At 40.6% G+C, this 12,763-nt stretch overlaps 1 long non-coding RNA gene across 1 annotated transcript; it reads left to right on the top strand.

Moving 5' to 3' along the window:
* Positions 1–1,613: 1,613 nt before the first annotated feature.
* On the top strand, positions 1,614–11,585 carry LOC128629554 (uncharacterized). The gene is made up of 4 exons (XR_008393932.1): positions 1,614–4,196; positions 4,338–4,401; positions 5,678–5,830; positions 6,367–11,585. It is a non-coding gene; the product is annotated as an uncharacterized LOC128629554 (long non-coding RNA).
* The last annotated feature ends 1,178 nt before the right edge of the window (positions 11,586–12,763 follow it).

Genomic DNA, 12,763 nt, shown 5'->3' with positions numbered 1-12,763 from the left:
GTTCCCCTGCTCAAGAAAGCACATATACATGCCCGTCTGAAGTTTGCCAATGAACATCTGAATGATTCAGAGGACAACTGGGTGAAAGTGTTGTGGTCAGATGAGACCAAAACTCAACTCAACTCGCCGTGTTTGGAGGAGGAGGAATGCTGCCTATGACCCCAAGAACACCATCCCCACCATCAAACATGGAGGTGGAAACATTATGCTTTGGGGTGTTTTTCTGCTAAGGGGAAAGGACAACTTCACCGCATCAAAGGGACGATGGACGGGGCCATGTACCGTCAAATCTTGGGTGAGAACCTCCTTCCCTCAGCCAGGGCATTGAAAATGGGTCGTGGATGGGTATTCCAGCATGACGATGACCCAAAACACACGTCCAAGGCAACAAAGGAGTGACTCAAGAAGAAGCACATTAAGGTCCTGGAGTGGCCTAGCCAGTCTCCAGACCTTAATCCCATAGGAAATCTGTGGAGGGAGCTGAAGGTTCGAGTTGCCAAACGTCAGCCTCGAAACCTTAATGACTTGGAGAAGATCTGCAAAGAGGAGTGGGACAAAATCCCTCCTGAGATGTGTGCAAACCTGGTGGCCAACTACAAGAAACGTCTGACCTCTGTGATTGCCAACAAGGGTTTTGCCACCGAGTACTAAGTCATGTTTTGCAGAGGGGTCAAATACTTATTTCCCTCATTAAAATGCAAATCAATTTATAACATTTATGACATGCGTTTTCTGGATTTTCTTGTTGTTATTCTGTCTCTCACTGTTCACATAAATCCACCATTAAAATTATAGACTGATCATTTCTTTGTCAGTGGGCAAACGTACAAAATCAGCAGGGGATCAAATACTTTTTTCCCTCACTGTACACTATGGGTGTCATGGGCAGATGTGTACATACTTTGAGCCATATAGTGTATAATAAAATTCAATCCTAACAAATAAGTACAGTGTAAACATTTCCAGTTACAAAGAAATCTATTCCAAAACAAATTCTAATCCAACTCACCATTTTAGATAGATAGATAGATAGACAGACAGACAGACAGACAGAGAGATAGATAGATAGATAGATAGATAGATAGATAGATAGATAGATAGATAGGTCATCTGAAATCTAGTGGGAATCATAAGCAGGCAAACAGTTCATGTTTAAAAGAATTTTTATCTAAACATATGTATTTTATTTTATTTTATTTATTTGTATTTTTCCTCAGTCCTTATCCTTGATACCAACTGATATGGACCCAACTTTCCAAAATCTGTGTAAAGTTTAGATTCGTAGACAGTAAGTGTTAGAGAGGGTCTAAGATTATTGTTAAAGAACGACGGTCTTTCAATGTGCAGCAATGCTTTAAGGAATCTCCATTCTGCCTGAAAGTAGAGCTAAAGTGTTGAGAGAAGAGATCGCGTGTATGTGTGCATAACTCAGTTTTTCAAAACTCAACTTAATAAGTAGATAGATTTATATGGACATCTTATCTGTACACTGAACTCCATCTAACTCACTCTTAGAGTATGTGTAACACCAAAATCATAAGTGTGACTATATTAGACAACCACTACGTGACCGTCAGCTTGCACAGGAACATCTCTGAATGATCTATTCTGAGCTATTACTTTAGCAGCAGCTGCTCGGAACTCATTGATCCAGTGGAAAGGCAGGAGGAAGGTGACCATATAAAGAGGAAGGGAAAAAGAGAGCCTGGCTTATGGGGGTCACAATCAGTGGATTTCCTGCAGGCCAGCATATCCAGTGGGTCACTGCAATGTTTTAGCGTGTGTATTGTTGAGCCGGAACGTGGGGAGAGTTTAAGGTGTGGTCAGTTTGGACATAATGTCCGAGGGAGGAAGTGTGTTCCGCTGAAGTAAAGGGTCAGCGTTGTGTTTCTGAATGAAGATCAGTGAAAATCGGCGAGTGAGTGGGAAAGGCTGAGTATTTCTCTAATGTCAGTCCAATGTGCAGCTGTGTTGGATTGAACTAATGACTAGCAAAAGTGTAGCTGTGTAATTCAGGAGTTTGTTTTTGAATGTAAGAGTGATTTCATGATTGGGTGCCGTTTATACGATGTAACTCTAAAAAAATGCATCTTTGCTTTTTCATTTTTCACCATTGAATACAATTAAATGTGTTAACCCGTCCAAGGTAAGGGTTTGTTTATTGAAAACGGTTGTAGAGTGGAACGTTACAGAAATATTTTTAGCACAGAAAACATTTCTAATTAGCATCCATATTATCACAAGGACTTTAAAGACATTTGAATGATTTCATTCTTTTTTTTATATAATAATAACTGAGTAACATGTGACCTCCTCATAGGCTCCAGGCTCCCCTGTGAACCATTTTCTTCTTCCCGTGATGTTCAGTGAAATTCGGATGACACAACGTCCTGTTGACTTTCCTGTTGAATATTCCAAATATTTCATAGGGGTGAGTGTGGTCAGGTAACAAAGTTGACTAGGATGCAACTAAAAGCCATGACTCATGGAAAAGGATGACATTTTAAATGAGATGGATTTCACCTTAATGCCACAATACATTTCTGAAGTACATTAATGTTTATATTGCAAGGTTACGTGAAAGTAAAATGATGTTTTTTTAAGTGCTGAAGAGGTTTTAAGCTATTTATCAGAAACCTGCATATAGGTTGTTGTTGGTTGCCTACGTTTAAATATCATTTATCTTTACTTTGACTTTGCATATATATTTGTAAGAGGACTATCAGTGGAATCACGGAATCACCAACTGGATTTAAAGAAAATCAGGGAAAGTCTGAAGTGGACAAATGCAGAATGTATTCAGTTTTCTAAATTGTTATTCTGTTTATCATCTGGCCTTTCCCACACGTTGTCCTCTGTGACAAGCCAGCTTTGCCACTGTGTGTTTATCAGGCCACCACTTGCCTCTCATCTGCAACACCTTGAGCCTTTGTGATTACTCCCCCGGGATGACTCGCTCAAGCGTTTGTTTGAATTACAAAGTGCACGGTCAAAGACTGGCCATGCGGCTCCTTGGAAGTAAATCTGGAACTGCTTTCAAGTCTAAGGTGTGAGGTGTGAAGAGATGCCATGTCAACCTGTGCTGTCTTCATTGGACGGATTTCTCTGAAGCTGGGGTAAAAGGGGGCAACTGGTGATGGGCAACACATCAGGAGCAAAAGGGGAGAAAGATGAGTTATTGCCATGTGGAGAGGGGGTTTTAGAAGGGCACAGACAGACGCACGGCCGTCCAATGAGTCAAATTGCATGAAGGGGAGGATAAATGAGATCCAGATCTTCCTTGGATGCCTACAATGCTGTTCCAATTAGCAGGCTGTCTGGTTCAAAGGCAAGACCTCGATACACTTCTGCTCGGCACGATCCACATCTCATCACCCCCCCTTATGACTTTCACCTCCGTTATCACTCCGCTACCTTTTATCTCTCACTCTCTCAAATTTAGATTTCAAGAATTTTGTCGGTGCATGACTACATCCGGTTAGTGTTTTATCGAAGCACATGCTTACAGTACGTGAGGGGGAAATGTTTCACTGAAAATATCAGTGTGCAAAAAAGAAATAATATAATTCATTTTTCTATTAATATAAAATGCCATGTTCTGCTTGCATCATCAATCAGTCCAATCCAGGCTCAAACAGAAAACCGGCTCGCATCAACACCAACATTCAAGTGAGCTTACAGTAATAAAGATATTTATTAGCATGTCGTGTTTACCTTTTATCAGTGCCACTTCTGTATTTTTATCTGACCTGTGAGTTTTGGATAATCTTATGCTGTCTTTCTATAGGTGGCTTTCAGGCAAGTGTCATAGCAACAGTCACAGCCTAAGATTTTAATCAAAAAATTTCTCACGTTGCCAGAACTTTGTTTTCCACTCTGACTAAATCGACCGAAAATGAGTCCGTTGCATCATGTGTTCTAAGATGGCCGATCTCGATTCACAACCGAAGAGTTGTTTTACGATGTGTGCGTCTCAACCAGCTCCCTACCAGATCAGGGAGTCGGCCATTTTAAGGGTGGTTTCAATCGCAAAATCCTTCTACTGCACTGGAACGTTCGCTCCCTAAAATATCCTCAACACACCGTAAAAAACAGGGATCATTGATGCTAACTTTTTCCTCTTACTGGTACTGACGTCGTGTTTTCTGAAGCCTCTCCGCTCAAAATAAATGGTGGGACAACTTTTGTCTACAAATGTAAGTAGCTTGTGATCTTTGTGGCTATCAAATGATTACACGCGTTAACGATTTTTAACTTTATCTGAGGTTCTATATATGGTTCGTTTGAGTCTAACAACTTTTATGTTTAATGATTTTTATGTTTTTTAAAATCACTAGATATTCTATGATCCTGCTTGAAGTACCATGACAGAAACGTGTGATATTGCCGACGTTTTTCAGCGTGAGTATGTAGTCATGTCGCCAGAAATCAAGTTATCAGTGTCCCAATGTGTCGTGAGCCAGGGTCCTTACATTGACTGAACTCATGAACACAGTATACTGGTTCATGACCTAGGGAGCTGATAGAGACATACCCAATGTGTGGCTAAAGGCCGACTTAACTTACAGGTGTAATTTATATGAACACTCACACAGAGCATGTAACATACACCTAGCTGAAGTGCATGTCAATACCTCAAAATTTACTGCTGTTCAAGCTACACATTTAAGCTACTAATTTCTCCCTTGCAATTTTTGCTGCTCAAGGTCCTTTACTCTTTTGAATTTACCTCTCCATTGTATCATTCCTTTACTCTTTGTATTTTTCTTATACTGTCACATGTAATCCCCCCTGTTTTACTTTCTCTTAGTTTATATGAGTGGCTTCTGATGAGTGGTTGGTGGTGAGTTAAAAAAAATTATGTTCACTTGTTAAATCTTTTTTTTTTTTTTTTTTTTTTTTTAACTAATTCTGTTCTTCTTTGCCTGTTCTCTTTTTTCCTCATACCCCTTGCTTGGCTGTCTGTCTTCTCTGTGTCTGCTCTGTGTTCATGCGTTACATTAAGCAGATAGCCATCATCACTCACACAGTGTGACTGCTTTACTGCAGATGTCCACCCCACCACCGTCATTGCACCTTCAGAGCGTGCAAGTGCAACGCTCCGTGTAAAACCACATTTCTTCTGCGTTTCTTCTCAGTCTTTTTTTTTTTTTTCCTCTAACAGAATTAAACCCTAAGTATCATGTCTGTTATTTGAAGACAGTCAGCTTGCTTTCCAGACACAAATCAGACTTAGTTATAGACTTCCTGGTGAGAATACTCATTTAATTCAAGGCTGCGTTTAAAATGAAACTGCAGAGATTGGCCAGAGATCTCAGTGAGCATATAAGTTTGCTTAATACTCAACAAAACCACATTGCATCAAAGCGTGCATTGGCCGTCGATCACTATGTCCTCGTTTAATCTTTGCACATGCGGCTGACGTCGCAGAGACGTTTTAATCAGAGTCTCACTGGCCGGTGCTTGAGTGCTAGCAGACCTCACATCTTCCGTCTTCCTTTTTTTTTTTCTTTCTCAGGCCTCCTTTCTAAAGATAACCCCTGACAGGTTATATTAATGAGCTTTTATTATTCTGCCGATTGCTGCAGCTTTTGTCAGCTTTTCTAAAAGGAAGCACGGGGAGATAGCAACAGAAAGAGGAGAGTAACATCCACATCTTTCCACTCCGCTCTTACAGGAGATCTCAGTTCCCTTTGATTCACTGCCCGACACTTTCTCCAGGAGAAACTGCCCCACAGATGTTCCTCCAGAGACTACAAAGAAGGAGGCCTTTATGAGGAGCGAGTCTATTTCAGGTCCTCTGCATTTCCAAGCTGTGTGGCTTTGAAAGGTGCAGGGCCCTCTCCTTTTTTTTTTCTACTGAAGTCCTGTTTTTATTCTTTCCTGATATTTTTAGATTAAAGCCTCCATTGTAAAGACAAAAGCAAGGATGTAATATTTCATGACAGTGTTGACTTGTGATCAATCAGTCCTATCTAGACAAAATAAGACCCCTGGCATTAATGAAAAGAGGGGAAAGTGAGGAAATTTGGTTTCACGGTGACTTTATAGCAATTATGACCCAAATAGAGTCTCTGTTAGCAAAGTGACTTGGAAATTTCCCTGCTTTTCGCAGGTTCACGACTGAATACTGGCAGAACTCCCATGAACAGGGGATGAACTGAGACTTTGTTGCACCCTGAGAAGCTGCATTCTCAGGGAGAGGCTTTAGCCCTCAATATTATCTTTAATTAAGTGTCCAATCCCCTTTAAGAGCTGTGCAAACAGCTAATAAACAGGGCTCACTAAGGCACACAAACATTCTCCAAATTTGATGCTTCGAAGAGTGCACAGCCTTCTCCAGATGTTTTTTGTTTTTTGTTTCAGGATGATTCCATTGGGCTGAACCTAGAGAAAGGGAACCTCAGTCTAAGCGTGACACGAAGCCTGGACCTATGTGCAGGAACTCACTCTGAGGACTATTGTCTTTCAACATTGACATGGGGTTTGGGAGCAGGGAGTGGTGAACAACTGGTCTATCCCTGAGATATGTTGACCGCCACCGGATGCTGGACTGATCCACTGAGGTACGAACACTGACCAACAGTAAGAAAAGGCCACAAGGATCAAGCCCTTATGGAGTGTTACAAAACGTGGTGAGGACACGTGTAAAGTGTTGCAGCTTGCATGGAGGATATAGTCTGTGTTCGTTGCCTGCAAAACTAGCACATGTTTCTGGGTTTAACGTCACGCCAGACAGGTGTTTATGCTCAGAAGACATCTTTATGGTGAAATATCACAGTTAAGGGCTGCATTTTGTCTGAAAGTAAGAGTGAGGTGAGAAAGGTTAAAAAAATGAAGGAGACTGAGAAAGGGAAGAAAAATTTTGGACGCTAGTTCAGTATGGCCTTGATAAGATGTTGGGATGGGTCCAATGCAAAATATATGCAACCGAGCACTAAGCACCTGGTAATACTCTTCATTAGTGGCTGATGATACAACACACATGCACCAGCACAACTAAATACATTACACACACAAACACATTCAGTTAGGCAAGGAGCCTAGAGATGATGGGAATCCTTGCATTAGGCCATAGGGCTGTAAAAATGGGCAGCTGACTTATGATCACTTCCCATTTCCTCAAATCTATGAAGAGTTACACTAGAATACACTGTATAGACTACTGCTGATGGCCATCATGCATGTACAAAGATCAGCCATAACATTAAAACCACCTGCCTAAAATAGTGTAGGTCCTCCTTGTGTCAGCAAAACAGCTCTGACCCATTGAGGCATGGACTCCACAAGACCTCTGAAGGTGTGCTGTGGTATCTGGCACCAAGACGTTAGCAGCAGGTCCTTTAAGTCCTCTAAGTTGCGAGGTTGGGCCTCCATGGATCAGACTTGTTTGTGAAGTACATCCCACAGATGCTAGATCAAATTGAGATCTGGGGAATTTGGAGGCCTAGTCAACGCCTTAGACCCTTTGTCATGTTTCTCAAACCATTCCTCAACAATTTTTGCAGTGTTGCAGGGTGCATTATCCTGCTGAAAGAGGATAAAGAGGCCACTGCCGTTAGGGAATACTGTTGACATGAAGTGGTATACTTGAACTGCAACAATGTTTAGGTAGGTGATATATGTCAAAGTAACATCCACATGAATGCCAGGATCCAAGGTTTGCCAGCAGAACATTGTCCAGAGCATCACACTGCCTCTGCTGGCTTCCTTCTTCCCATAGTGCATCCTGGTGCCATCTCTTCCCCAGGAAAGTCACACACACACACACACACACACACACACACACACACACACACACACACACACACACACACACACACACACACACACACACACACACAGCATCCACATGACGGAAAAGAAAACATGATGCGCTAGCCTTAGCTCCCAACGCACATCAATGAGCCTTGGGCACACATGACCCTGCTGCCAGTTTACCGTTTTGTCCTTCCTTGGAACACTCTTCATAGGTACTCAGCACTGAATACCAGGAACACCCCACAAGACCTGTTGTTTTGGAGATGCCCTGGCCAAGTTGTCTGGCCATCACAATTTGGCCCTTGTCAAAGTCACTCAGATCATTACACTTGCACATTTTTCCTGCTTACAACGAATCGACTTTGAGAACTGACTGTTCACTTACTGCCTAATGTATTCCACCCCCTGACAGTTGCCACTGTAATGAGATAATCAATGTTATTCCCTCCACCTGTCAGTGGTTTTAATGTTATAGCTAATCGATGTAGTATCATTTTGACTATTTACCTTGGTATTATGCTATCTGACCTATAGTTAAGTGAACTAGCCTAATAATCATTTTCATGCTACTTTAGTTTGAACTTGTTTGAACAGTCTGATAAATGATTTAAAAAATATAGCTAGCTACGTCAGACCTCTAGTGTCAATGCTGGAAAGGGATTAAGGTGGAAAGACTGCAAAAACTATGGGAAAACATTGGCCTCCGGTGCCCCGATGTGTCAGGGTCCTTATATGGCGTGTGTTTTGTTTTGTTTTTTAATTAATTAATTTAATTTTCCATTTATTTATTTGTTTGTTTGTTTACAGCATAAAATATAGGACATAGAATTATGGGGACATTTAATGGTCCTCAAAATGCATTTTACTTTTTTTTTCCTTTTCATTTAACCATGTACAGGGTTCAATAGGGTACAGGGTTCAATAGGGGAAAACCTATACCAACAATTCTGTGTGTGTGTGTGTGAGAGAGAGAGAGAGAGAGAGAGAGAGAGAGAGAGAGAGAGAGAGAGAGAGAGAGAGAGCGAGAGAGAGAGAGAGAGCGAGAGAATTATGATGAATATTCAAGTGAATGATTCCAGCTGCTTCATCTTTGCATCTCACTGAGGATCTCTCATTGTCCTGCACTGAGAAACGCCGAAAACAATCTAACAATATGTCACTTGAAGACATCCAAATGGCCTCTTTCATTTAGATTAGTTACACTGCACTACAGTAGCTTAGTACTAATAAGGAAATATGTGAGCTTGTCCAACAAACACACATTTTACATCCATTACTAGCATTATGAATATCCCTCTCAGCTATTTTATTTTAAAACCCAATAACGCTGACGGATGTTGACCCTAATGGTTTATATGAATAAAAGAGGACAATCAGGGCAAAGTTGAAGATCAGAACAATGCACTGCTGATCGTTCTGAAACACAGGTTCTTCCTCTTAAGCTCTTCCTTTGTATGATTCTAGGAAACTATAAAAAGGGGTTTCCCTAGAGAATGAATACAAAGAACCCCAAAATGATTGTCCTAGGGTTTGCTTTTCTTTGCTTTCTTGTGGTGGAGCCTCTCTCTAGCAGGTGAAACTGTGCTGCAACAAACAGGACAGACTAGAACTAGAAACAAGTTACCGATAAATATAATGGAAAACACCTCGATAGCTCAGGTGGTAGTGCATCAGACTTGTCCTTCAACTCTAAGCTTATTATTTAGTTGAGTATTTAAAATTATACAATTGAGTAACTAATACAGGGGATTGTTTTTTTTTTTTTTTTTTTTTACTAACTACAGTGACATTAATAGAAAAAGGTATGGAGGTGTGAGAGTCCTGTGAGTTTAAATGGATATTCTAAGGGACCAGGGTTCAAGCTGTGATACAGTAAAGGATGATGACAAGCCAATGGCGAGCCTCGATTCTACAAGTCTCTGGGGCTGTTCGGGAGGGATAAATACCATTTGTCCAAAAGATATTCCTTCAGCTGGCATTTTCAGGATAATTATAATGATGATAATGAGTCTTTATCGGTCATATATACATATACACAGTGAAATTATTTTCTTTGCATACCCCAGCATGTCAGGAAGCTGGGATCAGAGCGCAGGGTCAGCCATTATACAGCGCTCCTGGAGCAGAGAGGGTTAAGGGTCTTGCTCAAGGGCCCAACAGTGGCAGCTTTGCAGTGTTGGTTCTTGAACCCCCAACCTTCTGATCAGTAACCAAGAGCCTTAACGCCTTAGTGCTGGAGAGAGCTACGTAAAATCCCATAAGTGTTTAATTGGGTTGAAATTTGGGGTGACTGTGAAGGCATTCTCATTCTCATCAAACCATTCACTGATGCCTCATGCCCTGTCAATGGGGGCAGAGTCATCCTGAAGAGACCACTCCCAGCAGGAAAGAAATGTTTATCATACTTATTATATTACTTTAGTTATCACCTTATTTGACTGGTTGTTTTACTTGAATGGGTTTAATCCCAACCCTAATAACTCAAAAAAATAAGCAGGGATATGAATTCAATTTGAATTCAAAGGACAATTATAATAAAAATGCGGTCTGTGTATGGAGCATTCAGGAATAAAAAGCACATTTTACTCAACATTATTGATTTTTTTCTTTTTTTAATGAGAATATTTTAATGATATTTGATATCAAAATATTTGAATAGTTGGACGTTTACTTCATTCATAGTATAAATCTGTTCTGAGGCAGTGTGTGGAATCCTGCTCATTCAATTATTCATTCATTCACTTGTTCATTTTTGTTTTTACTGTTAAATTGTTCCATGGTTGTACACGGTTTTCAACATAGAGGTTTAAAAGAAATGATTTGCCTGGCAAAATGAAGAAAAGAAAAGAAAATAAACTATCATATTGCATTTATGCAATAATATGTAAATCTTTAGAGTTTGTAAACATGCTGCAAATAGAGGATTCTTCTTTAATCACAGTGTGCTAAAATTCCACTCAGGAATCACCTCATCCAGGTGTTTCATCTAGCATTAATGTCTTAGTCTTAGCATTACCCAGTGCCAGATGTGCATTAAGCACAAGCTTCATTTATAGCAGATCAGAGAAGCCTAATCTGAGCGTCAGGTCTGGAGCCTTGTTTACAGAGTGGAGCTGTAATTAACATTGGGACGGCTGGTACTTGGGAGAGGGAGACGGGAGTTTGGCGCAGGGGCCCAGATTACAACCACATAAATAATCAGCCTCAATTCTCACTGCTGCTATCACTGCTACAGTCTAGAGCTGTGGAACTCCCACATCCTCTCTACAGAACAGATCAGGCACACACACACACACACACACACACACACACACACACACACACACACACACACACACACGCACACACAAACTGACCTACTCCTATCCCACTGAGACTGAGGTATTTTTATTCTCAGAGCTGATGTTTTAAGGATCTAGAGTCCATCCTGTATGGTGATATTTGTTAAGGAAATAGCCTGAGCGCCATTCCTTCTTCTCCTTCTCCCCCCCTATCTCTCTCTCACACACACTCTCTCTCGCTCACTTTTGCTTGATTAGACAAAGTTTCCACTGCTCTTATCATTCGCCATCACAGTACAGTTTGTTTCTCTTCATTTCATTTCAGCTTTCATCAATCTACTCTGGGCCGAGCCAATACGTTATGCAGCTGGTTTTTTGTTTTCTTTAGTTTCTTTAACCTTTTTTTTATGAACTGAAACTTACACTGTCGTCAGTTAAGGATAAACTCTCTGTGATGGTAGTTAGAGCAGCTACTGTAGAGCCAAATATGCCAAAGCCCTTGTATAAGATATAGGCTATAGATAAAGAATGCTCCAAAATATACAGGTGTGTGTGTGTGTGTGTGGGGGGGGGGGGGGGGGGGGGGGGGGGGGAAGAGAGAGAGTGGGTGTGCATGATTGTGTGCATTTGTGTGCCTGTGCCTTGCATTTTTTTTTTACATTCCTTAGTTTACATTCTTTCACATACAGCTGTTGACTTTGATTTAGCAGCTGTTTTGGCAAATAAATAAACAAATAAACATTTTATACAACTATTCAGTAAATTGTCTGAATAATAGTTTTTAGTTTTATATTACCTATTGTTATACCATATTAGTATCTATTTGGAATTTTGCACAATATTGCACAAATACCTCATACACATCCAAACAGTCTCTGTGTAGGATTATGAAAACACAGTAATATATATTTTTCCTTTACTTGCTATATAACTTCATTTTTTTATTCATTCTTTTTATTTTAGTTATATTATTTCTATTTCCAATTTCATTGTATAAGGAAGCCATGTATATTACGAAAGTTCTTGAATCACAAATAAGTGAAGACGGATTCATCTTAATATGAACTGAATTAAAATGAATCTCCACAGTATTACTGGGAGGGATTCTGACATTAGCTCTTTATAAATTCCTTTTTTTATTTATGGGAATTATATTTAATGTATCTGTATCTGTGTTTGTAGTGCATTTGAATGCAATGAAATATAAAGTGTTGGTTGACATGAAGGAAGTGAATTTTCTTTTGAGAGCAGCTCCTGGTTGAAAATGCGTTCTGAAGCTCAACTGCGCCCTCTATCAGTAACCTGTCACAACTACACAAGTCAAATACACACTATAAAATAATCACACAGACTTCTTAAAAGTGCAGTACAACTGAACTTTTTAGAAACTGATATCAGAGAAGAGGGGAGGCACGGTGGCTTAGTGGCTAGTACATTTGCCTTCGAATCCCGCCTCCGCTCTGTGTGTGCGGAGTTTGCATGTTCTCCCTGTACTTCAGAGGTTTCCTCCGGGTACTCTGGTTTCCTCCTCCAGTCCAAAGACATGTGCTGCAGGTTGATTGGCATTTCGAAATTGTCCATAGTATTGAATGTGTGTGATTGTACCTTGCGATGAGTTGGCACCCCATCCAGGGTGTCCCCCACCCTGTGCCCCAAGTTCCCTGGGATAGGCTGTTGGCTCCCAAATGCTTTGGAAGATAAGCGGTACAGAAAATGGTAAA

Source organism: Ictalurus punctatus, chromosome 4 (genome assembly GCF_001660625.3).
Source record: "Ictalurus punctatus breed USDA103 chromosome 4, Coco_2.0, whole genome shotgun sequence".
Lineage (NCBI taxonomy): Eukaryota > Metazoa > Chordata > Actinopteri > Siluriformes > Ictaluridae > Ictalurus > Ictalurus punctatus.
This window is presented reverse-complemented; position numbering and strand designations above follow the sequence as displayed.